Raw genomic sequence first — 27,204 nt, forward strand, 5'->3', positions numbered from 1 at the left:
CGCTTCTTCCCCTCTCGTCTCCTTCGTCCACCTTAGATCTACTGATCTGAAGCTTCGAAACCCCCAAAATCAGCTTCGATTTGTTGCTTGAAGCTGTGCTCTGTAGGTCGGCTGACTCGGCTCTTCAATCTGTGGAGATTTTCACAATTTCTCAAAAAAAATTGCTGTTATTTGGGAAAGTTTAGAGTAGACTCTACAAGGAAATCGAGAAATCAAAAAGAAATTTAAGGATTTGGAGGCTTGCAGCTGAAACTCACTGCATTAGGTAGGTTTGGCCACTGTTGGGACTCGGATATGTGTTCTTCCACACTCCAGTCTTCCTTCTTCTTTTTTTAACTATTTCTTTTAATTTGAAGCAGCCAAGGCTACTCCAGCACTCTACAGTGCTACACTGCTAGTAGCCTTCTAAATTACTCATTTATTTTATTTTATACTTTTAAGTTTATACTTATTACTTAATTACTTTTATTTTATTTTATATATGTAAAATTGTAAATAATTAATTATATAAGTAAAATTTATTAATTAGTATAACAAATTAGTATATTATAAAGTATAGAATCTATAGATCTACATATTTACTATTTAATATTAGATTTAGACTGTAAGGCTGCACTTAGTTTGTAATTAATAAATTACTAATTACTAATTACATCTTCTGATTTTCATATTTTATTTTATGTGTAACAACTAACAAAGTAGGCAGTTAATTATATAAGTAAAAAATTATTAATTAATATAAAAATTTCTGCAAATTATAAATCTATATATTTATTTTTTTAAATACCTTGACAATTAATAATTTAAAATTAGATCTACAATTTATAATATATTCTAATTTCTACACAATTAGTCAAGTGACTCATGTACAATACCTTTTAATTAATTAAATTGTAAGATCTACAATTCTATATTCATTTTGTTAAATTGTAATATAAATAATTGTATTATATATGTATAAATCAACCAAAATTTATATAATTAAGTTATAAGTTAATAACTTAATCCTTAATAGTTAGCAACTTAAAGTCTTAAATTTAATCCATCATTTATGTTATATTGTTCTGTAATTAGCTAATTATAGAACATTTTATATTGTAAATTTGTAATATTATATTCATGTATTCAACTATTGATACCAATCATTTTTCAAATTCATGTGTGTATGCTGAGTATCGACTCATTTTTAGTAATTTTATGTCTCTAATTAATTGATTCTTATTTTGATTACATTTCTACTTTTTTACCCATTAAAGTAGTGCAAACTAAAAAAAAATGACTTTTTTTTGTAAACAACGCACTAAAATTAATATAAAAATCATAATGCCTATTAAAAAGCATTTGTAGGTTGAATAAAAGCAATCAAAATTCACTAAAAATCATATATAATGGATTTCATGCTTATTCTTCAATTTTGGCATGGTTGTGCATGCGTGAAAAAAATTCACAACCGCTACGCCCACTTCACATTACGTAACACCCGCGTCTCCTATGTCCCGCGACACGCACAACTGTTACACGACGTTACCCACAACCGCAATTTAAAACCATGTTCTACACCCAAGAAGTACTTCAATGATCCCAAGTCCTTGGTCTCAAATTTTGTCTATAGGAAAATTTTTAGATCCTAGTTGCCTTATCATCATCTCCAATAATCACAATATCATCCACATACACAATAAGTGAAACCATGTCGGATGGAGTATGATGATAAAATACAGAGTGATCTACCAAACTCAAGTTCTATAGCACTAAATCTACCAAACCATGCTCTAGGAGACTATTTTGAACCACATAATAATTTCTTGAGCCGACACATTGAACTTGACTCCCCTTGAGCAACAAACCCAAGTGGTTGCTCCATATAGACCTCCTCCTAAGGATCAACATGTAGAAAAGCATTCTTCACATCTAACTAATGCAGAGGCTAATGACAAGTAGAGGCTAAGGAGATGAACAAATGTACTGAGGCAAGTCTAGTGACTAGAGAGAGTGTCAGAATAATTCAAATCGTACACTTGAGCATATCCCTTCGCAACAAGGTGGGCCTTCAAACAAGCCACAGAACCATCATGGTTGACTTTCACATTGTACACCCAGTGACAACCACCAACAAACTTATCAAAAGGAAGTGGTACCAAATCCCAAATATCATTATCATGTACCATACATATCTCAATATTTAATAGTTTTAACTAAACATGCTCTCTCTCTCTTGCAACAACATTGCAATGGTCCACCAAAGATTTATGGCAGCACCAAGTTGCCCGTATGCTGGAAAATCAACACTACCTGCTTGCTAGTCTACCCATTCATCGGTTTGGCCGTATGGTAGTCCCCACTAGACTCACATTTAAGTCGTCTCAATCAGATTTTCTTCTTTGTCAAGCTCCTCAGTTGAGATGATTGGCCTGTCAACTCCACCCCGGCTGCTATTCTCATGCAAAAAGGACAATTAGGCTGTCGAGAGAGACTGATACCTCAACTTGAAAGTCTTGCAATTTCTCTCTCTCCTTTTTTCTTCCATGATCAGTTCTGATCTTCTATCCCTACCACCACTACCACCACAGAGTCACTGCCAAAATTGCTACTTCAACTACCACTTACCCCCAAGTCAAATCTATCACTCAAATCTCTTTCTATCTTGTTCTAAGGTTGTGAGTGCAGTAAGGCTCTAGGCTCCAACGCACAATACTCGGTTGATGAGATCTTCTCCCTCGCTTAATCTATATGATACATGTGTGTGGTTGTTAGGTCAAGCTCTAAGTTGGGTGTTTTGTCTTTTTTGAAGTAGACACGGGCTAAATAGGGAGTTGAGTGCCACAACAAACTTCTCAAAAGATATCATACATTTTTCTATGAAATCCAAAACAACTTGTGATTTTTTGTTTTTCTAATTCCTAGAATAGTATAATTTCAATTCAAACTTAGGCTTTTTAACAACATCATTTTTCTCAAACAATTGGCTAACATGTTGTTTTTAATATATGCATAAAACTTCGTGTCTAATTTTCAATGCAAGGCTAACCTTTTTATTCTTTGTCACTCATTAGATGATATACTCCACGGCTCCGCCTGTGTCACATTTTCGATACATACAACCGGTCCCAAGCCCGAATAAAGGAAGATGGTAGCATTAAGTAGTTGACAGCCAACATAAAAACTAGTCAAATCCTTGTGGTATGAATCCTTACCAAATGTTCACTGACCGATGCATTGCACTTATACGACCAAAGAGGAGCAAATATTAGACAAGGGTGGGCTAGGCCAGGTTTTTCTAGACAAGATATGGTTTAAAAATTAGTACAAAAAACTAGGGTTAGGCTATACAGGAAATTAGGGTTAGGTTAGCATCATGGAACATAGGGATACTTACAAGAAAAAAAAGGGAGTTTGTTATCACTAGCATAATTTGCAGCCAAGAGACTAAGGTGCTGTTTGTTATAACTGTCAAAATTATGAAAATAGAAGCCAAAAACAAAAAATTGAGACTAAAAACTGAAAACCAGCAACCTATTTGATTAATATTTCTAAACTAAAACAAATTAAAAACTAATCAAACAAATGCTCATATTTGTCCCTAAATCAAATAACAAATTACAAAAAAAAAAAAATATGATTAAAATAATAAAAGTACAAAGTAATATAAATTATAAATATTATAATAAAAATAAAAATTATTTTAATTACTGTGAAGGATTGTGGCTAAAAGAAAGGTAGAATTCCAATACCCAAAACATTCAAGACACTAAGAATAAGGTGGACTTCTGCGGTCATCCTGTCAAGTGCGAAGAATCCAGAGACTTTGCTGCTTACATGGCTCAAATACTGCAAATGTTTCAATCCTCCCAAGAGAACGTGTTTTATACTCTTCAGGAGAACAATATAATTCTTAATCAAGCAATGATTACGACTTACCATCAGATGATTCCCACATCTATCTCGGTTGCACAACCTCAAAGGACTATCATGAACCCTCCTACCAATTGCCACCAAGTAGAAACAAAGACACTATTGCTCCTCTTAGTTGGTTTTTTTTCTTTTTTCCTTTTTTTTTTTGTGCACACATGCACGGGGGAGGGGGCGTGTGATAATGAGACACCACCAACCCAAAAAAGTCCTTTTACCTTGAACCCGACAATAATCTCTCGAACACCACCATAAGGAGGGCACAGCTCCTAATACACCTCCCACATCCACTGCACCTCTTCCACAAATTCAGCATGGGGAACCACTTTACATGCTCCTTTGAACTTCAACTTATGTTCCTTCAACCCCCATTATGACTTTACCCCTTACATCATTAAGGAAGATTTGAAATTTCAATCTTCCATATGTGGATTGGATTACTCCAAGCCTTATCCCAAGGACTATGCTACTCCCAAATTTAGACTTTCATTCGGTGAAACATCTCTATCATCTAAATCATATAGGTAGCATAGTGCAGGATTCTTCACACTCAAGAAAATGATAGTTGAAATCTACATTATCTTTAGTATCTTACGTAGGCTGAGTATGGGAAGGTTGTGGTTGAGAGCCTACCTTTCTCTTAGCCATAACCTTGCACAATCAAGGTCTCCCAAAGTCATCGAAAATGTGAAGGAGGTTCTTGAGAGGGGAGGAGAGTTTTGTTGCACAAAAGTAATGGATGTTTTGGAGAAGGCCCATAGAGAAGAACTAGGTAATTCCCAAGAAGCTCAGTGGATGGTGGCAGGTGAAGGTGTTCTAATGGTTAAAGGGATTCTCTAAACTAGTGGAGATTCCAAAGTAAGAGGGAGAGAGAGAGGGAGCTTGATTGCTTAAGTGTGTAAAAGATCCCCTTCAAAGAATGATTAGGGGTGTTTATAAGAGAAAGGCAAAATGATGTGAGATGGTATCCTCCAATAAGAGAATGCTTGACACATGAAAAAGTGAAATTTATTGTGTCAATGAGGTCATGACACAATTAAAGTGAGAGAAAAGAAAAAGAAAAATGAGTTACATACGACATGTGGCAATCGATTAAGTAGCTTATGAAAACGCTAAGGGGTCAAGACTACCTTTAACGAACCCTCATTCAAGTCCACCAAGCCAAGACTCTATAACATCCCAAGACAAGGATTGTGTCTATGTGGCCAATCCCAGTGTATACTGACAATTTTGACCTTTTACAAGAATGCAAACATAATATAATTAATAATTAAATCACAAATTAGCACAAAATTGTAATTTCATGCATTTACACTTTGCAACAACAAAATCACTAAATCACAAAAACCTTCAAACTTAGTCACATGTATTCCATACTGAATGGTGTAGATTCCATCTAATTACCACAACATCAAGAAGGATGAGCTGATGGGGCAGTGATCCAATGTAAGCCTTGGAAACAGCTTTGTGCGACCTTGGGAAAGTGATCTTCCAAGGTACAAAGATAAGGAACCTGTCACTCTGTGAGAGGGAAGGATACTCCCTAAAATTTGACCAAGTAAAAGCACCTGCAAGGAGAGGGAGATCAATCTGAACATTTTTATGCACAAACTCTCAGAATTCCCTATTGCAAGGGGATTTTGAAATCTCTCCACATTTTTCATGAGCATAAAGAACCATACTGAAATCACCACCAACACCCGCTGACCCACGAAAAGCTCTACCCAAATCAAACCCCTCCCCTGGCCTTCCCTATGTCCATACACAATCACTAAACAGCCAAATAAATCTATCCACTAGGAGCTTAAGAGGACAATTCATAGTGAAATCTCCCACCCATCTTCCGTCTTCATAACCCAAAGACCTAAAAGTTCCCTTGGCAAGCAATCTAACCACAGCTTCAGCTTCCCCATATGCCGTCAACTAATTGATTGCATAAGTTTTCCCACTTGATTTCCTGAAGGCACATCAAACTCCATTTCCAATTTTTCAAGAAAGGCTCCATAGTATCATCTTTCTAACATTATTTAATCCTTGAACATTCCTTGTTTTCTCAGATATTGTAAGCTGGCTCCTCAAGACCTTCAAATAAGACTCTGGTTTGTTTGCTAACAGTTTTCACATTATCAGAACCTAGCCAGGCACCTGCTCCTGTGATTGGTACCTCTCTGCCATGAATCAAAACATTAATTAGGTTGCAACCAATCACCCTGCACTTGAGACAACCTTTAGCAACCAATGAGACTAGCGCAAGACATTAAGAGGGAGACCCTCCTCAGTTTCTCCTTCACAGCTGTACTAGTTCAGATTTGCACCAATCCTCTCTTCCCTTTTACATCTCTGCAACTCCTGCTCCTCTTCTCAGCATTTTCCATGCCTCCAAGCTCATAAAGAAGACCCCTACAATTCCACCTGCCCCCTCCCCCCCAAAAAACAAGACAGCCAGGCCAACAATGGATGCCCAATCATTTTCCTCTATTCTATCATATTCTTTGATCAGGTTACCAGTCTTTTTGAATCTATAAACAACTGCTCAATCCTCTGAACTCCATTGGAACTCCTTAAGTTCTATAGAAGGAACAACCCACAAAGTTCTTTGATGCAGTGGAAAATCATCCATCATCTTATAGGTAAATAACCCTCTGGAATAAGGGTGCCAACACACCCATGTCTTGTTGGGCTTTTGTGGAGCCTAGTTGTGTCTTAATTTGGATGACGACCCGACCTCCGTTTAATTAGAGATTTCTATCCTAAGGCTTAGTCCATGAGCGCTGCGGCTTGGGCCGTGAGAAAATTTTTGGAGCCCATTCGGAACGGAACCCTAGGCGTAATATATAAAAAGGGTGCTTTCGGGTGATTAGGTTTTGTGTGGTTGTATTCTTGAGAGAGAGCAAGAGCGAGAGAATTGTATCGCCGCACTCTCTGTGCTTTCTTCCTGATAATATTGAAATCCCTGCAACTCCGTGGACGTAGGCAAAATTGCCGAACCACGTAAATATTGTCTTGTGCGTGTGATTGAATTTTTCTTTGGCGTTATTCTTTCTCTATTTGTTTCTCACAGGTTTCGGGAATTTGTTCGTATATTCCTAACATGTCTCTGTGAGGCACTCAGCTAGCCAGATCCTATTGCCACTGGCTATTTCCTACATAGAATCAAGCAACTCACGAGATTATGAGCGAATTATGCCTCCATTTATGTCTGATGACATCGATACCCTTCCAGATCAGTTGTGTTTCAGCACAAGCAGTAGTGTATTACCCTAAAGTCTCAATTCACAAACCCATGGATCCTAATTCTCTTCCCAGAATTCCAATCAAGATTGTATCATCTGGCTACACCCTTCCTTCTCCAAATGTAATGAAAGCCTATGATTCCTTCCATTTTCAGATATCCATAGGTAGTCATTCTGAACACCTTGGAAAGCATAGTCAAAAGATTGGCTCTCAATATCCACGAAGTAGCAACCTTTGACTCTCATTCGCTCTCCAATTCCAATGCAATTCTTGTTAGGTTCACAAGCTCTTCTTCACATTGTAGGTGAACTTTTGCAAAGAATATCATTGGGAGATTCTAAATCATCACAGATTCATAAGTAAATACTTTCTATAATTGTCACCAAGAATTTTCCACAATCTAAAATAGCTAAACCTGAAATTTCGAGTGTAATAAGGCATGATGATCTCTAATTAACTGCCAATATAAATAATATGTAACATTACTACCATGCAATGTTTTCTATGTTTTTCTATTAAAAATTAAAAAATATATATAAATCAAAATAATAATAAATGATAGGTGATAATATATCACAGACCAATTACACAACCTGGAATTAAGGGTTAACCTGAAGATAAGGAAATGGTCTCACTCACGATTTCTCACCATACAAAAAGTTCGCACAAAGTAGTTCATGACTGGCAGACTGCATGAAGTGACATTGAATGACATGTAACAAATTTTCCATTTATTTAAAAAAATTAAACCAAAATTTTAAAAATATTTATGATGATTTTGTAACTTTTCATAAATACATTAAAATATCTATTTTTTTTCTAAAAATAAAACATATGTAAAATAAAAAAAATAATTAATGGAAATGTGTGGGCTTCTTTATTTCCAAAATCACAATAAATAAATTTTTTCTTTGTTTGCTGAAAAAATCTTACAAAAACAAAATAATGACAGTGGAAAAATGTGACATGTTACATCAAAAATATCTTATAAAATCAAAGCAAGACATTGATTAGCCCATTTTGATTTACTTAATAGTCTCATTCAAAATCACTAGAAATTAGGATTAGCCTTTCTGAAAGCTAGAGAAAGCCTACAACTCTACATTAATATATATACTGGCAGTATCTTGTGCCATGCATGGGAATATGGGATGTCATATCATAATTCATAAAAAACATAACGTACTGATTTATTAAACAATATTACTACTCCTAAAAAGAAACAAAAAAAAAAATGCAAAATTTTTGTCCATGTGAGTGAAATCAAAACATTTAAACCACACAATCAGGTGAGCTACCAAATTTTTGGACATTCCACGTACTTTTTAATGGGTAATAAAATGAAATTCTATACACCTTGAGAACCTCTCCATACACAAACTACCATCAATTTAAAATTTATCAAAACAAAACACCACACAATCAATGTTTTCTTTTTTGATAGGTACCATGCAATCAATCAACCATGCTAGTCTTGTCTCATATTTTAATATTTGGGATCTTAGTCTTGTTTTCAGAAGTCTTACTCTTTGGTAGCTTCTTCTTTTTGTTAAATGCACTTGCTGTACTACCATATATGTAACAACACAAACATGATTTGAAAGTATTCACTCCAAAATCAAATGTGAAAAGAATGATAGATTACATATGATTGCACTATAAAACAGCAACAACAAATTTGAAAGAGAACATCTTTGCCTAAAAGCAAAGACTCTTAATTAATGTCAAGCTCCTCCATCAAACCTTGCATTAGCCTAATTGTTTACATTTTCCAGAGAATTCAACAAAATGCAAACAATCCCAGATGAAATTATGAACTAAATTTTGCCATATACCACCTTTCCCATTTAGACAAACCAAAACAATATCATTTACCACAGAAATTGCCAATCAAAATAGATAATGATGAAAGAAGAAAAGCCCATCTCTTTCCAAATTCTAACCAATAAACTAATCAACAGAAAAAACAAAAATTTCAAAAAAAAAAAAGGAAGAGGGAAAGTAGCTTGAAGAATTGCAGCCATTTATTATCTTTATAGAAGTATTTTTGAGGAAGTTGAACTCAGAAAAGAGAGTAGCATCGTATGGATAGGATTTTGCCTATTCCAGTGGAGAAAATTAATGGGGAGAATGTAGCATTGTGTGGCTGACTAGTCCTAGAGAAAATGAAGTTCACCTAGATGGCAGCACTAGGAAGGTGAAGAAAAGCCAGCAAGAATTTGCCGACTAGCAGTGTTCAGTGAATTATGATGGCAGGACTCAGGAGATTAAAGAGTGGTTTTCTTAATTAGGTTCTGTTAATTCTTTTTTCTTTGCTTTTTTCTGTCTTTATTCTGACTGTGACTTTTATTTTTTAGGATTTCTTGTCCTTTCTAAGGTTGTAATCCCTCTACTCTTCTTCCTTAATATATTTCATTTTCTATCCCCACCCCCACCCAAAAAAAAAAACAAATCTTATAGAAACAAGGAAGTAGTTTTAAAATAACAAATAACGACAATCAGTAAACTTAACAATGATTTGCTAGTGAGCATTCATGCTACCTATACTTGCAAGTCACTGTAGATGAGGCAGATGGATTACTGATTGGCTGGATCAATGCTTCCAGAACCTCACTTATCCTTATACTGAATTATAATCCACCTGCATGCACGAAGAAAGGTTTAGTTCAATCTGTCTAGAGAGGCTCAAGCTCTCTTTTACCTACACATAGCAGATTTTCTCATCACCTAATCAAAGTAATAAGAAATCTACTTTCATATAAAGAAGCTGGAAAGTAGTTCCAAAATACCAGTTACCAAGTAACAGCAGCCAACAAATCAAAACAGAATAATACCACGTTCACTTGTTACATGCCGTCTTAATTAATTTTTTCAGGAATCCTAAGTCACTCCTAAGAAAGCATTGGGGGGCAAGGGGGGGGGGCAACATTGAGAAGAAAATAAAATGAAAAGAAGATTGAAAAGGGAATATATTTATTTTAGCAGTTATTATTAAGTATTATTATTTGTAAGTAATCAACATTAAAAATATAACTACTTTCAAATTCAGCATTGAACTCATCTGCCCTGACAAATATTACTGTGTATATAAAGTATATGTGCATATACATACTTAAGTGCATATGCATAAAGGAAAGAACTAAAGCTTCAACCAGTAATCCAGTCACCATTGGATTAGCATTCTCCCTAGTTCCAATAGGCCTTTTGGGCAACTACAACAAGGTCCTTGATTTTTCTTTGCTTTTTTTGGGTTAGGCAACTTAGGCTGGAAGTTTCAGACTTTGTTTGGGACGAAAATGATTTTCTGGGCCTAATAAACATTTTTGTGATTTTTTTCTAAGTGTGAAAACATTTTTTTTGTGATTTTGGTGATTTTTTAATATTTTTCCCGAACTTCAAAATAACATAAATAAAATTAAGACAAAAATCATGGAAGTCAAAGTTTGAAAATATTTTTGGGATTTTCTAAAAAAATTGCGATTTTTCTGACATTTTTTGTGGATTTTCTGCGAATTTTCTGGATATTTAATAAACAAGTGAAATAGAGAAAACCAGCGTGAACTGGTTGGGGGGGTGAACCGGTCAAACATTGACTGGCTCGGGAGAAAACCAATTTAAGGTCTTGGTCGAGACCATTAGTCAACACGCGTTGCCTTCCGCATGGGTTGTGTGTGTGTTCAGGTGTATGTTAGAATGTGCAAGTGATGCATGAAGTATGTGTCAGCATAAATGAGAATGAGCATGCGTGTGCAGGAGAATGTGCGCGGTGCCGTGTGTGGTGAATGAGCACGCATATGAATGCATGCATGAATGAAAAATGACACATGAGGTGTGTGAGCGGGCGTGCATATGCATGCATGCATGCATGAATAAGGACATGAATAATGATGTAATGCATGTATAAGAACAGACCCGCATGCATGCATGATATGAGATGGATAGGCATATGCATGAATGGATGATGATGTGTGTGTGTACATGGATGTATGTAAACAACATGTACAAAATGTGTGTGCATAAATGTGTGTAAATAACATGTGCAAAATGTGTGTAAATGACATGTGCAAAATGTGTGTGCATAAATGTGAGTAAAGGAAACAATATAAAAATAAATGTTAGTATACAAGTTAGCATGTGTTAGTATGCAAGTTGGAGTACAAGAATTTAAATGTTAGTATACAAGAAATTAAAAGGGTGCGGGAAAGTGAGTGTTGGTATACAGGAAAGTAAATGTTAGTATAGAAGAAATTTAAAAGAGTTAGGATGCAAGTAAATAAAAGTTAGAGTGCAGGAAATGTAAATGTCAGTATGCAGGAAAATAAAAGTTAGTAAGAGTTAGTATAAGTTAGCTGACAATAAAATAAAAGTTAGAGCAATGAAATAAATGTTAGTACGCATGGGTTAGAGTTAGTATGGATGCAAGCAAATAAATAAAATGTTAGTAAAAGTTAGTATAAGTTAGTAAGTTAGTTAGAGTTAGTATATAAATTAGTAAGTTAGTAAGTTAATGTGTGAAGGTGTGTGTAATAGTGGGTGAACAGTGTGTGTAAATGTGTGTGAATGGTGTGTGTTAGTGAGTTGCCATATTCATAGGAGATTTATGTCAAACACTTGGTATGCACACAAGCCAAACTCCACACCTTACTCTCTTTTCAAATCAAAATTTGATCTCAAAGTCCCAAACTAAACCCGAATTGATGCTACCATCCCCCAAAACTCTTTCAACCATCCATCTAAAAACAAACTTGGTTTAGGCATTTTATCAAACTGGTGGTGGGGTTTTTTTGAATCACAGCAATGCACAGGAGCAGATTTTTTTATGATAAAATTCATTCACAACTATCCTAACACCAACAATTTTAACAAAGCCCCAGTGATCAGAAACAAAAATAAGATCAACTCCAATCCTCAACAACGGAACTTACCCAGATGGAAAATTTTAGAACCGGATGAAATTGAACACAAGGGAGTTGTTGATTCTGCTTGACTTTGGGGAGATGGAGGTTAGGGTATGGCCGTGGATTCTGAAGGGAAGGTTTGCTGCGGCTGTGGGAATGGCGGTGGCTGGCCGTGAGGTAGGCTGCTTCTTTTTGTTGGGCACAACTAGGATGGTAGGGGTTGGGTGCTACTGCTGCTTCTCAGTATGTGAGCTGGGCATAGGGCTGCGGCTGTTGCTATGTGGAAGTGGAGAGGTTGCAGGTGATGGTAGTGCTCGGGGCCGTGGGAGGTGGCTGTGTGTGGTCTGGATATTCCCTTGGACGGAGGGCGAAGATGGTCGGGCTCGGTTGTGTCGCCGGAGGCGTGGTGGCTGTGGGGGAACGCGGTGGTGCGTGCAGACAGTAGTGATGATCGTGGGATGCTCGGCTGCTTGCAGGGATTTTGGAGGGAGTGAGAGTCGTGAGGAAGGATGGGGAGAGTGGAGAATGGAGAAGATGAAGGTGACGGTGGAGAGTGGTGGTTGCGATGGTGGCCGTGGAGATGAGCTCGGGTGGTCGGGGTGAGGGGCAGTGCTCGGGTGGGAGTTTTTTCCCGTTTTATTATTAAAAGGAAATAAAATATTAAATAATATGGGAAAAAATTTCTCAAACAAATGGTCACATAATCTCGTAGCTTAAACTAATGGACCACCGGAAAGGTGACGCGTGACACGGAGGAAAACAAATCTCGCAGCTTAGTGCTGCGAAATTTAAAGCGAGGAGCCAGCGGGAAGGTGACGCGTGGCCAAATTTCACAGCACTAAGCTGCGAGATTTGTCTTTGAAATGCACGCCACGTGGAGAATCTCGCAGGCGAAATTTAGGCTCTTTTTATTTACAAATTTAAATTTAAATATTTTAAAATGACATTAATTTAGTAAAAAAATATATGATTAATATAATTATTAAAGTCAAATAAGTTATTAGGGACCGAACAAAAATTTGGAATTGACTGCTTTGATGCTTTGAGTCAACCAATTATATAAGTATGACAAAATAATTTGTATTATATCAAAATTTTTTAAAAATATAATTGGACAAAATAAAATTTCTCGATAAGTTATAAAAATGTCTAGTAATTATAAAGTTGCAAAATATTTATTGGATGTAATATTTAAAATTAACAATTAAACACATTATAATGAACTTACGATTATTTTTTTTGAAAATTTTTATAATACAACAAATATAATTTTTGCATACATGATAGAATAAAGGTGCAAAGAGATTCCGCGAGAAAGGATGCCCCATGTACATTGAGTTGAGAATCATATTTGGTGACCTTGCAGCAAAATTCAAATATGCATTCCCATTAGCTCCATATTTCATAGATGATGAAGACAAATAAGAAATGGAAGATGCATCAATAAATGCTACCCCATCCGCTTTCCCGTGTAAGAGCAGCGATGCTAAAGATTATCCCTCGCAAAGTGTGCGGAGACGGCGGGAACGATCTCCCACTCCAACAAGCCATGTTTGGGGAAAGAGGGAAGCGAGGACAACAGAGACAGGTGAAACTTTGAAGGAATGGGCTGAAGTTACAAACACGAGGACCCCAACCTTGAGCATACTTGAGGCATCTCTCCAGTCCAGCACATTCTCAATTACCAATTGTGTCAAGTGTTTGGAATCTATTGAAGGTGTGGATGGGAACACATACATAAAGGCAATTAAGATGTTCAAAGATGTAGATTGGAGGGAGATGTTTAAGGCAATGTCTGAGGAGAGAAGATTGGTTTGGTTAGCTAGCTTAGAGTGACATTGCCTGCCGTAATGTCTTGAGGCCGCCCCTTTTCTATTTTTTGATTAGATTCATTTGGAACAGGTTCACAATATGATCTCCCATTTTTTGAACCAGTTTTAGTTATGCTGGTTTGTTGAAGGTGTGGATGGGAACACATACATAAAGGCAATTATAAATCTATTTTTCAAAAATTTTCATAAATTTTTAATATAATTTATTCTATCATGAACGCCTAGAATAGCAGATGCAAGGAAGCAATTGTGGAATAAATATGATTATCAGCTATAACAGTTAGAAAATAAATCCTGTAATCAAAATAAAGCTATTACAGTCTATTACATGTACTATAAATTACACAACTAAATTTTAGTAACAAAATCATAAAATCAAACTTTATATCAAAACAAGTTTTTTCCCCAAAATGAACCCAAAATTTTGAATCATACCGTTGCATTTGTACCGACACAATAGACACCTCACATTCATACACTCACAAAATAAAACAAAGTGCACGCTAAGCAAGATGCTAGCAAGTTTCATGCTTGTATACATCGTGCATTTCTTGATCAATATTAGGGTGAAGGATTCAACAAAATCAATACTCCAACACCTTAAGCAACCACAACAACAAAAATATTATGTAAACTCATACAGATTCACAAGCACACAAGTAAAGGTTATGTATGTATATGGAACAGACATGTTGCAGTTCCTTCACATTTTACTCTTTCCCTCTCACTGATGTACAAGCTCACAAACTATTATCATTCCCAATCTTTTGTTCATAAACCCATAAAACTTCTAGTAGCTCAAAAATTCAACCTATAATCTCACTCTCATTGCATCTTTCGAAATTTTTTTTGAATACACAAGTAATCTTACTTTGACTGCCCACGACACTAAATACATCGCCAAGAGTAAAATCCATTAACCAAATACCATACAAATTTTAGCGATACGAATTTTGCACTAAAAGATTATTCAATTTCAGGAATGAATTTAACTAGGCAATCATATCTTCAATATTCAATTTTTTGTTCAGTATTCAAATTAAAATTTCTAGGTTCAAATTCATGACAGAATAAACTAGTTAATCAAATTTAGAAATGTTGAGTTCATTATAAAAATTTTCAAAAAAAATAATCGTAAGTAATTTCATAACTCATACTCCTATTATTTTGAAAATAGTTTTTATATATTATTTATCATAAACTAATAAAAAGATCACATTATTATTTGTTTTATATTGTCAAGATAAATTAAAATTGAATTTATATTTAGTGTACAAATCAATCAACAAGTAGTAATCTAACGTGAAAATCTAGCATAATCAAATTTATTTACCTCTTCTTTTACCCTGTGTTACGAACACAATGATTATCTATAAGAAATGAGATTGGAAAGAGTGGGTAAGTGAGAATTTAATTATAACCAAAATTCTCCCTCCACCACTAATTATTTCACTCATTAATCCTTCTCTTCCTTGAATTTTTTTGTGAAAAATGAAGATTAAGAGCTTTCTATTTATACGAAAATTTTGAGGAATAAATGGAATTTGAAAAAGTATGGGGAGAGGGGTGAAATTATAATTTTTTTAAAATTAAAGAATGGACATGGGATGGGTTAGGTATAGGTTAAGTATGGGATGAGAATGGGGATCATGTGAGGGAAATGGGAGTGTTTGCTGACACTCTCATTTAATTAATTTTTAATTAATTTACGTAATTAATTAATTTTTAAAATTTATTTTAAATCATTATTATTATCATCGTTATTATTTTTAAGCTATGTTTTAATATTTTTTTTTTTAAATTAAATTCGAATTTCGAAAACTTATGTGGGACCCACATTATCTTGCGGGCCCCACACAACTTTGAGACCCAAGTGGGTCCTACATAACTCCAATAGTCCTTATACGGTTTTGTGAGCCCTACACAGCTACGAGATTCATGTGAACCCCTACACAGCTTCGGGACTCATGTGACCCCACACGGTCTTGTGGGTCCCACGTAGGATACCTATATTATTATTATTTTATCATATATTTCTACAAATTATATCAGTCAAAACATTATTTTATGTACTTATTTACGTATACAAACAGTGTCTACCCTGTTTTACCCTATGAAATTCTATTTTGACCAGGCCAACCTCCAAGGAGCAACTGAGCCACAATGGTCTCTGAGCACTCGCTTAGACAAGGTCTTTCTTAAGCATCAAACATGGAATCAAGGATTTTAACAGAGAAACAGTTTCGTTTTGATGCTAACTAAATAACCATTATTATTATTCTACACTTTTTTTTTCCTAGGTTATTACATCTTTCCTTCCTTATAAAAATTTCGTTGTGTTTTTATCCGATCCTGCTATTGTCGAAAAGATGTGGGTATTTCTGGCGTAATTCTGTTTCTAGTTCCCATGATGCTTTCTCAATGTCATGATTGTGCCGAAGCATTTTTACCAATGAAATCTTTTTCGTGTGTAACTTCTGATCCTTCTTGTCTAAAATCTAGATTGGTACTTCTTTATATGATAGAGTGTCACTAACTTTTAATGACTCATAACTTATCACATGAGAAGGGTCTGAAACGTACTTCTTTAACATTGAGACATGGAATACATCATAAATTCTCGATAGTGCAGGAGGTAGGCCAATTCTGTAAGCGACTAGACCAATCTTCTCCAATACCTCGAATGGTCCAATATACATGGGGCTTAATTTGCCCTTCTTCCCAAATATCATGATTCTTTTCATTAGAGTAACTTTTAAAAATATATTATCCCCCACTTCAAACTCCAATTCACACCGACGGATATTCGCATAGCTCCTTTGCCGACTTTGAGCAGTTTTTATTTTGTCCCGGATGAGCTTAATTTTCTCAGAGGTCCTTTGTATAATCTCGGGACCTAAAATTCATCGTTCGCCAACCTCATCCCAATATAATGGGGATCGGCCCTTTCAACCATATAATGTTTCATACGGTGCCATCTCTATGCTGGACTGATAACTGTTGTTATAGGCGAACTCAACTAACAAAAGATATTGAATCCAACTTCCTTTGAAGTCCAGTACACAAGCTCTCAACATATCCTCCAATATCTGAATGGTTCTCTCCGATTGTCAATCAGTTTGAGGATGAAATGTCGTGCTGAAAGTAAGTTGTGATCCCAAGGCACTTTACAAACTCTTCCAAAATTGTGATGTGAATCATGGATCTCGATCTAATATGATAAACACAGGCACACCATGTAATCTAACTATCTCTTGAATATACGACTCTGTGAGCTTGGTCATAGAGTAATTAACTTTGATCGGAATAAAGTGAGCGGTCTTCGTTAGATGATCAACAACCACTCAAATGGAATTTTATCTATGGAATGCCGGAGGTAACCCAATTACAAAATCCATAGAGATGTGCTCCCATTTCCACTCGGGAATGTGGAGTGGTTGTAGTGGTCCTGCTAGTCTCAGATGTTCAACATTACTTGCTGACAAGTAAGACACTGTTCCACAAATTGTGCAATCTCCCTTTTCATGTTGTTCCACCAAAAAGACTCTCTCAAGTCCCGATACATCTTTATGGTTCTCGGATGCACTATATAAAGAGATCGATGAGCTTCTTCCAAGATTGTTCTTTTGATATCTTTGTCATTGGGCACACACAATCTAGTTTTAAATCTCAAAACTTCATCGTTAGAGATGTTAAAGTCTCCCTTTAGTCCACTTTGTACCTTACCCATAATCTTCACTAGCTCTGCATCTTTTATCTGTGCAGCCTTAATCTTTTCCAGCAAGGTTTGCTGGATTACCAGGTTAGCGATGAGAGCTTGATGTTTTCCTTCCACTATTTCCATACCAAATATTTCCAGGTCCATCATGATTTGATGTTAAGTCACCATTGCTGAGACTGATGCATTCAATGACTTTCGACTTAATCCATCTGCTACCACGTTGGCTTTTCCCGGGTGGTAGTTGATGGTGCAATCATAATCTTTAATTAATTCTAACCATCTTCTCTATCTCATGTTTAATTCATTTTGCGTGAAGAAGTACTTGAGACTTTTATGGTTTGTGAAAATCCCACACCTTTCACCATACAAATAGTGTCTCTAGATCTTTAGTGTGAATACCACAGTTGTCAGTTCCAAATCGTTTGTTATATAATTCTTCTCGTACTCTTTGAGTTTTCAAAAAGCACATACAATGACCTTTTCCTGTTGCATTAATACACACCTGAGCCCTTTTCGAGATGCATGTAAGAACCTGAACCGTGATAGGTGGGTTTAATTAAATAAGAGAGGGGCAAATTGGGAATTTAGCAGATTTCATCAACGAAACCAGAGTTCATCGACGAAATCCATGTAAGTCTCGTCGATGAAATTGAGAGGCTCGTCGATGAGGAGAAGCTGAGAGATTTTAGGAAACCGATAATATCAAGATTCGTCGACGAATCTATCGTCTCATCGACGAGCTGTCTATATGACCTCGTCAATGAGGACACCATTTCGTCGACGAGGACGGCCGTGTTAAAGGAGCTAAGAAAACTAGATTTTCTCTCTCTCTCTCTCTCTCTCTCTCTCTAGAACTCTTCCTACACTTCCTCTCTATAGATTTTTTCGCCAATCGTCATAAGGATCATTAATCCGAAGTTACTAAAAGGATCATGGAAGGATTCTCTACAAGTTCTACAAATCGGATTTTCGGTTTGGCTATTTTCAGGTTTTGGCGTAAAATCGAGGTAAGACTCGGTTTTTAATTCAGATCCAGTAGTTTTGTAGAGAACAGTGTTGTAAGTATTTTCTGTACTGTGTTTTGTAGATTTTGAGAACTCGGTTTGTTGTTTAGGAGTCGTAGAGTTCAGGATTGGTCTTTTGGGGGAAAGGTAAGGGAATACAATTTATATTAGTTATTTTTTAAATCGGACTCGGTGGAACTGCAGTCCACGATCCTATGTGTGTATTGACTACTCATTTGGGGGGGATCTAATGGATAAAATTATGGATTTTTCATGATTACAGTTTTGGGAAAATGAGGCGACGAGCTGCATCATTTATTTTGTTGAAAACCGTGTGTATATGATGATTTATACCGTGATATAAGGATGGTTGTGCCTTGACTTGTTTAAACTGTATGTGTTCAGAAAACCATGATTTTAGATTACTAAATGGGTGTGGTTTGTTTGGTTATATGAGCATGCATATTTGTGTTTTGTTGAAATGCAGTAGGAACTGGGTTCCAAATTGTTCCAGGTATGAAAGAGTGTCCGGCTCTATAACAGAGGGCGTGTGTTTATCGCCTGCCATGTAGGCAAGAGTGTCCGGCTCTATATTCGAGGGCGTGAGCCTATACTGGCTGATCACCGAAGGGTGTGGATCCACCAGTTAGCACCCCATGTGCCGGTGGCGCTGTGTATCACGGGTTCGTTACGGGCTAACGCCGGATATCGCGGACTAGCTTCGGGCCGAGGGGTGTGACGACACCGAGTAAATCATGGGTGTACATATGCGTGTGTGTGCGTGTATGCATTGTACTAGAACTGCACTGGAAATGCTTTTAACTGTGTATATATTTGTTGTCATGATAACACTCAAATGCCACACACTAGTGTAACTTGTATTTGCCCTACTGAGATGTGTCTCACCCCTACTATACGTACATTTTTACAGGTCCTTCGAGTAACTGGAACTAGCGTCCTTGGGTTAGGAGCGTAGTGGCCGGTGTACTACAAGTAGTGCTTGGGTAAGTGCTAGGACTTGTGTTTTGTGGGTTTCCGTTTTGAGATGTGTTGGGCACCCATTTGTATGTTTTTTATGGAACCTTGTTTCTGCTCTTGTATAGACTCTGCTATGGTACCATGCTTGTATAGAAAGACCTCTTTCCGCTGCGTATATTCTATTGTGTTTGGATGTGTATAGGGTGCCTAGGAACCCCACGGGATCAGACCCTCATCCTTTGTATTGTATCTGTGGATGATTTGTATAATACAAGGACAATTTAGATTATATTTTCACCCCTGGATCCCATTTCCGGGTTCGGGGCGTGACAATGCATCACTATAAATCACAAAACCATCTTCTCCTAATAGAATTATCAGCACCAATGTAGTGATGAGTTGTTGCTTTAATTCTTGAAAACTTTGCTCACATTCATCAGTCCACTCATACTTCACATTCTTTCTTGTTAATCTCGTTAGAGGACTAGATATTTTAGAAAACCCCTCCACAAATCGACGATAATATCCTATCAGACCTAATAAACTCCTGATCTTATGAATATTCTCCAGTCTCACCCAATCCACTACTGCCTCTATTTTACTTAGGTCCACAGAAATACCATCCGTAGATATCACGTTCCCTAAGAATGCAACTTTTTCTAGTCAAAACTCACATTTCTTAAGTTTGGCATAGAGTTTCTTTTTCTCTTAGTACTTTGAGTACTAGCCTCAAATGGTTCTCATGTTCCTAAGGGCTTTCTGAATAAATCAAAATATCATCAATGAAGGCGACCACAAATTGATCTAGATATTCACGAAAGACCCTGATCATAAGGTTCATAAATGCAGTAGGAGCATTGGTCAATCCAAATGGCATGACTAAGAATTCATAGTGACCATATCTAGCTCGAAATGTAGTCTTTGGAACATCTTCTGATTTGATTTTCACTTGATGGTACCCTGATCCGAAGTTAATTTTAAAGAAGACTTGTGTTCCTTGGGGTTGATCAAACAAGTCATCTATGCGAGGTATTGGGTACTTGTTCTTATTTGTTACTTTATTTATTTCTCGATAATCAATACACATTCTCATCGATTCGTTTTTCTTTTTAATGAATAGTACCGGTGCTCCCTATGGTAACATATTGGGTCTGATGAATCCTTTGTCCAACAACTCTTGGGATTGTTCCTTCAGTTATTTCAATTCTACTGGTGTCATTCTGTGTGGAGCTTTGGATATCGGTGTCGTCCCTAGTAGTAGGTCGATAACAAACTCGATTTCACTGTTAGGAGGTAGCCCAGGTGAATCCTCAAGGAATACATCCGAGAATTCCCTTACTATTGGGATATCCTCAAACTTTAATTCTTCCCTTGGTGCCTCCACCACACATTCTAGGTACCCTTGACATCCATTCAAGAGTAATCTCTTTGCCTGGATAGCTGACAATATTTGTGGTGAAGGGCATACACGAGTTCCATTGAACTTGTATTCTTGCTCTCCAGGAGGTCTAAACACCACCTCCTTATTATAGCAATTTATACTAGCATAGCTAGAAGCTAGCCAGTCCATCCCAAGAATTACGTCAAACTCATGCATACTAAATACTACCAAGTTAGCTCGTAGTATTCTTTCCTCAACACAAATTGGGTAACCTTTAAGTATTTTTCTACATGCTACCGAGGTTCTGGTTGGTTTAGCCATAGATAACTCAGTTTCTAATGGCTGAGTCTCTACCCCACATATTTTAACATAAGTTGTAGATATAAAGGAGTGTATGGCTCCAGAATCAAATAATACTACTGTTTTCTTAGAGAATATGGGAATAATACCTGTCACCACATCATTAGTATTTTCTACATCTCTTGGAGTGAGGGCATAGACACGCGCCTGAGCAGTGTTCTGTTGATTGTTGTTTCGAGGTGTCTGGTTGCCTCCTCTTTGTTGATTTGGGTTGTACGAGTTGTTTTGTGGGCATTCTCGTTGCATGTGACCAGGTTTACCGCACCGATAACAGAGCCCTAATTCGGTCTGACACTCACCCCCATGTATTTTGTTGTATTTTGGACAATGGGCGTTGTGTGCATTATTTGGATTTCTCGCTACTTGCCTTTACCCCACATTATTGTTATTGTTGTTGTTGTTGCTCCTTTTCCAAGGTCCTTGATTTCTACCAAAGTGAAACCCTTGTGGCATGGGCCTCTTTCTCTGGTTGGATATTTCTGCACTCCTTTGTAGACTTTCTTCTGCCTTCGTTGCTTTGTTTACCAATTTGGAGAAATCTTCGACCTCGAATACTTTTACCATTTCATAAATCCTTGAGTTCAAGCCTTCTTCAAATTTTCGGGTTTTCTTTGATTCATCTGGAACCAAATATGATGCAAACCGGGAGAATTCAATGAATTTTGCTGCATATTGTTGTACATTCATGTTTCCCTGTTTTAACTCCAAAAACTCTCTAGCCTTAGCATCTCTGGTGGTTTTGGGGAAAGATTGTTCAAAGAAGACTTCCTTAAAGCGCTCCCACGTAAGGATTGTTGGATTTAGTCCTTCCTGTAGGAGTAACTTTTTTGAGTTCCACCAGTGTTTGGCCTCACTAGTCATTTTATAGGCAGCATATAACACCTTTTGTTCGTTCGTGCAATGAAGGACTCGTAGTATTTATTCCATTGATTACATCCAATCTTCTGCAGCAATTGGATCAACTTTTCCCTCAAAAGTCGGAGGGTGCATTCAATTGAACTATTCCACCGTACAACCTTCATGGGTTGGTGGACCATTCCGCTCCTTGGAGTTTCGCAGAAGTTCCGCCATGACTTGTGTCATATCACACAACACCGTAGTAGCATTGATGTCTTTTTCATTGCAAGTCCCCACATTATTCTCGCTTCAACACTCATGTTGTTGTTCTTCGGGTTCATTCTGAGGGAAAGGACTAGACTTATTTTAAAATCATAACATTATCTTTAAAGTTTAATCAAAGTTATAGGCAAAAGAAAAACATCCTAGTTTACCCGATCTTACCCACATCATGCTTTATGTCTATGCTCTGGTAAAATTATTTCTTAAAGTCTACAAAACCTATAACCTATTGCTTTGATACCAAATGTAATACCCCAACCCCGAAGGATCTGGGATATTAACTTTTTACCATTGATTTATAGCGGAAATAAATAAACTTAATTATTATTAAATCAGAGCGCTAATTAACGGTATTACAATAATTTATTTTTAAAAGAAGAAAAATTACACAATAGATAATCATTTGACATCATACTAATATTTCTAATAAATCATTATTTTTCTATCCCCACCTGCATGCTTGCTATGCCTGATTTTCGATATGCCCTTCAGAGTTATCTAAAATGTAAAATATGATTAGGGTGAGATGACACTTAGTAAGTAAATAAGATTATTATTAGTGTGTAACCAAAATGAACTTTTAAAAATTTCGTAAAATAATATTAAATACTATAACTTCAAGACTACTTCTAAAATAAATGTAAATTTAAAAAATTCTGCATAAAACTTTTACCTTCAACAATAACAGTAAAATTTAATAATCATATACTGTGACTGTTAAATTAAACTTTTAAATTTAAAACAGTAAAAATATTTAATTATATACATATATATACTTTTCCTTATAGGTTTCCTTTAGATCGTTATTTAGGCACTAGAATGACATTTTTCATATAAACATATACTTTTCCTTCAAATCATCAATAACTCTGTACACGTAATTAAACATATATTATAAAAATCACCCTTAGGTCTGTTAGTCGTAAGTCATGTTTACCCCCATGATTAGGTTGTGCGATCTGAAAATTGGATTTAGTTGGCTGGCTGAGCAAACTAAATCAATGTGCATACTCATTAAGTGAGATTTTCCTTATTAAGTCATGGTCCGGAACCAGGTGTGCACTCAAGAGAAATCTACTACCATGTATAATCACTCTGTAAACAATGTAGGTGCACTCGGATCCATTTAAACTTTAAACTGCGTTACTAAACATCTGTAACTTTGAACTTTCTTTGCCATAAGGAGTTTTAAAATCATCTTATTTTAATTTATACAATTTAAAATAATATCGTAAAATTCTCATCTTTACTCATATTTTCATGAAACATGCAACGTAGAAATAAACTCATGCCACACATTTTTTGTGTTAAAAATATATATATTTTTTGATGGAAAAAAAATGCTGAAAATTATCCAAGTGGATTAGACATTTCTTAACCCAAATATAAATGTAAGAATATTAAATATTAAAACTAGTATAATTAAATATGCGTAAAAATAAACTCAGGGGAATTTCATAAAACTAAGTAACATAATCGAAATTTACTTACAAATAAATTCGGGTATAAATTTTAAATGAAAATTTAACATAATCAAATTTACTTACCTTTTCTTTTATCTTGTGCTACGAACACAATGACTATCTCTAAAAAATGAGATCGGAAAGAGTAGGTGAGTAAGAATTTAATTATAACCAAAATTCTTCCTTCACCACTAATTATTTCACTCACTAATCCTTCTCTTCCTTGGAAAATTTTTATGAAAAATGAAGGTTGAGAGCTTTCTATTTATAGGAAAATTTTGGGGAATAAATGAAATTTAAAAAAATGTGGGGAGAAGGGTAAAATTATAATTTTTTTAAAATTAAAGAATGGGCATGAGATGGGCTAGGTATGGGTTAAGTATGGGATGGGGATGGGGATCATGTGGGGGAAATGAGAGTGTTTGCCGACACTCCCATTTAATTAATTTTTAATTAATTTACCTAATTAATTATTTTAATTTTTTTAAATTATTATTATTATTATTATCATTGTTATTATTTTTAAGCTATATTTTAGTATTTTTTAAAAAAGAATTAAATTCAAATTTCAAATTTTCATATGGGCCCACATGATCTTGCGGGCCCCACACAACTTTGAGACTCAAGTGGGTCCTATGTAACTCCAATAATTCTCATACGGTTTTATAAGCCCTCCACAGTTATGAGACTCAGGTAAACCCCCACACGACTTCGGAACTTATGTGGGTCTCACACAGTCTTGTAGGCCCCACATAGGATACCTATATTATTATTATTATTATTATTATTATTATTATTATTATTATTTTATCATATATTTTTATAAATTATATCAGTCAAAACATTATTTTATGTACTTATTTACGTATACAAATAGTGTCTATCCTATTTTATCCTATGAAATTTCATTTTGACCAGACCGACCTCTAGGGAGCAACTGAGCCGCAATGGTCTCTGAGCACTCACTTAGACAAGGTCTTTCTTAGGCATCAAACATGGAATCAAGGATTTTAACAGAGAAACTCTTTCGTTTTGATACTAACTAAATGACCATTATTATTATTCTACACTTTTTTTTTTTCTATGTTATTACATTTATACACAAATATATCCATTTTCACATAATTACATTTCATAAAATTAAACAAAAATAAAATCTCTATCTACACACTACCTACATAAATTTACACCTCTAGCTCAGCTCCTCTAACCCGCTAGACTCGATCTTTAGGATTTCCTGAAAAGATAGTTTGTAAAGTAGGGGTGAGACACAACTCGGTAAGGGAAAGACTAAGTTAATGTGAGCTTGTGGCTAGCATGCGTTTAGTGTACCGAAAAATACCAGTTCACTAAGCGAATAAACACATTTATGAAATCATTATTATTTTACACTCATGCACATAATTAGTCGAGTATAGGGAAGATTACCCGTCCATACAAGTAGCTTCCTTCTACTCTAATACCTTTACTGCTATTAGGGTACTCACCTTTCTTAGCAAGCTCTCGAAATTATCTTATTAATTATTTGTATTCACATAAATTAACAGATATGCATATAAGACACTCCCTGTGACAAACACGCTATTTACTTCTCCTATGGCATGAGTTGTGCAGCCCGAAGGTTAGACTAATGTCCTAGGGGATCCACCTAGACAATAGTCATTTGTATTCTCCACTAACATACTCTACGGGTATACGCAGCTCCAACTACTGGTTCGATTGCCCTCACCCAGGGGGGTGCATTCACCTCACGTAGGCAAATTGGACAAGGCCACCTTACACCTCTCAGCACAGGTGTGGGTGCACACGACCACATAACAAATCTCTAGCAATGGTACCGTGCTCACACTACACTGGTCCCTAGGGTTCCTAAAGCATATCATGCAATTTAGATAATAGAAAATATCATTTAAAACATTAATTCACATATATTCCATGTTATTTCAAAACATGGTCTCCGGCCACAAAATACAACTTGGCTCAAAGCCGTTTAAACAAAACCCCGGCACTCGGCCGTCAAATCAAAGTCATGCATTTTTCACAAGTAGTTCTAGTATTTTTCACAACCATTATAGTATTTCTTAAACAATTCAGTATTTCACAAACAATTCAGTATTTCAAAATCTCCAAATTCAGATATACAATAATTCATACAAATGAAATCATCTGTCACACAATTTTCTACATTTTAACATATCCATAATAACAACCAAACTTTCCACCGTTCATTTTTATTCAAAATACCATACCATATATCTTAGGTTTGTAAAATCCATTTCGAATAGTTGATTTTCGAAATAACCTTCAAATTCTCAAATAAATAAATATATTAATTTAATCGGTTCAAATTAAATAAAATTCCTAACTTAACTTAATTCCCTTACCTAATTCCTGAAAAGTTTGCTAACACCCCGACCTACGCCCCACGGCATTCAAAATCCCTGAAATCCTGAAATTCAAATTTCACTACATTACTCATCACAATCCCTAGAGTAACTTTCTCTAAAATCCCTTGAGGCTTTGAATACCCTAAATAGCCTAATAAAGCCTAAATTATTCAACTTATCCCTGATTTAGGATTGGTACCTCGAAACTCCAATTCAAAAACTCGCTCCAACTAGATTGTAGAGAATTTCCCCATGAATCTCCTAGTAATTTTCGTTCGTTAATTGGACTTATAGTTTAAGAGAAATTGAGGTAAGTTTGAGAATTGACCTTACCACAAGAGATATGCCTACGCCGTTCCCACAATAGATCCGCTCCAGTAGAAGTATTGGTGGTGGCGAATAGAGCCAAACGGTATTTTCAGGATTTTCAATCGACCGAATATCGGAGACGAGATTGAGGAGAGTGGGAGAGAGGGGACGAGGAGATGAAAGGGGGCGCCTCTGTTTTCTTCCACTTGAAGGATCCTAAGATCCTTCAGGATATATAATATATATATATATTTATCATTATAATATTATATTATTATATTATATTATATTATATAATTAATAATAATAATTAATTAATTATTTTAAATTTAAATTTAATTTTAATTTAAAAATTATTTAATAATAATTTTTTATTTTTTATTTTTTTGGATCACTACATTGGCTACCTTTATTAAAAAATAGTAAAAAAGATTTTAAGTGAATCAAGGAGAAGATTTTCGAATAGCAAAGAAAGTTGATAGTGAGATAAAGATGTCCAAAAAATTGTAAAGATAAAAAGAATTTGGTATAAAATGTGGCAAAAATGTAGAAACATGAATAACGTTAAAAAGTATAAAGAGATGTGGAAATATGCAAAAAAAGGTCGTT

At 35.6% G+C, this 27,204-nt stretch overlaps 1 protein-coding gene across 1 annotated transcript in view; it reads right to left on the reverse strand.

Annotated features, from left to right (window-relative positions):
- The window catches only part of LOC131166362 (uncharacterized), a 50,631-nt gene extending 37,953 nt beyond the window's left edge, over nt 1–12,678 (reverse strand). Inside the window, exons 1-2 of the mRNA XM_058124844.1 lie at nt 12,069–12,678; nt 9,685–9,784 (exon numbers count right to left, since the gene is read on the reverse strand). The gene's annotated coding sequence lies outside the window, so the exon portion shown is untranslated. The remainder of the gene's footprint in view (nt 1–9,684; nt 9,785–12,068) is intronic.
- Nucleotides 12,679–27,204: the final 14,526 nt, after the last annotated feature.

This window comes from Malania oleifera, chromosome 10 (assembly GCF_029873635.1).
Source record: "Malania oleifera isolate guangnan ecotype guangnan chromosome 10, ASM2987363v1, whole genome shotgun sequence".
NCBI lineage: Eukaryota > Viridiplantae > Streptophyta > Magnoliopsida > Santalales > Ximeniaceae > Malania > Malania oleifera.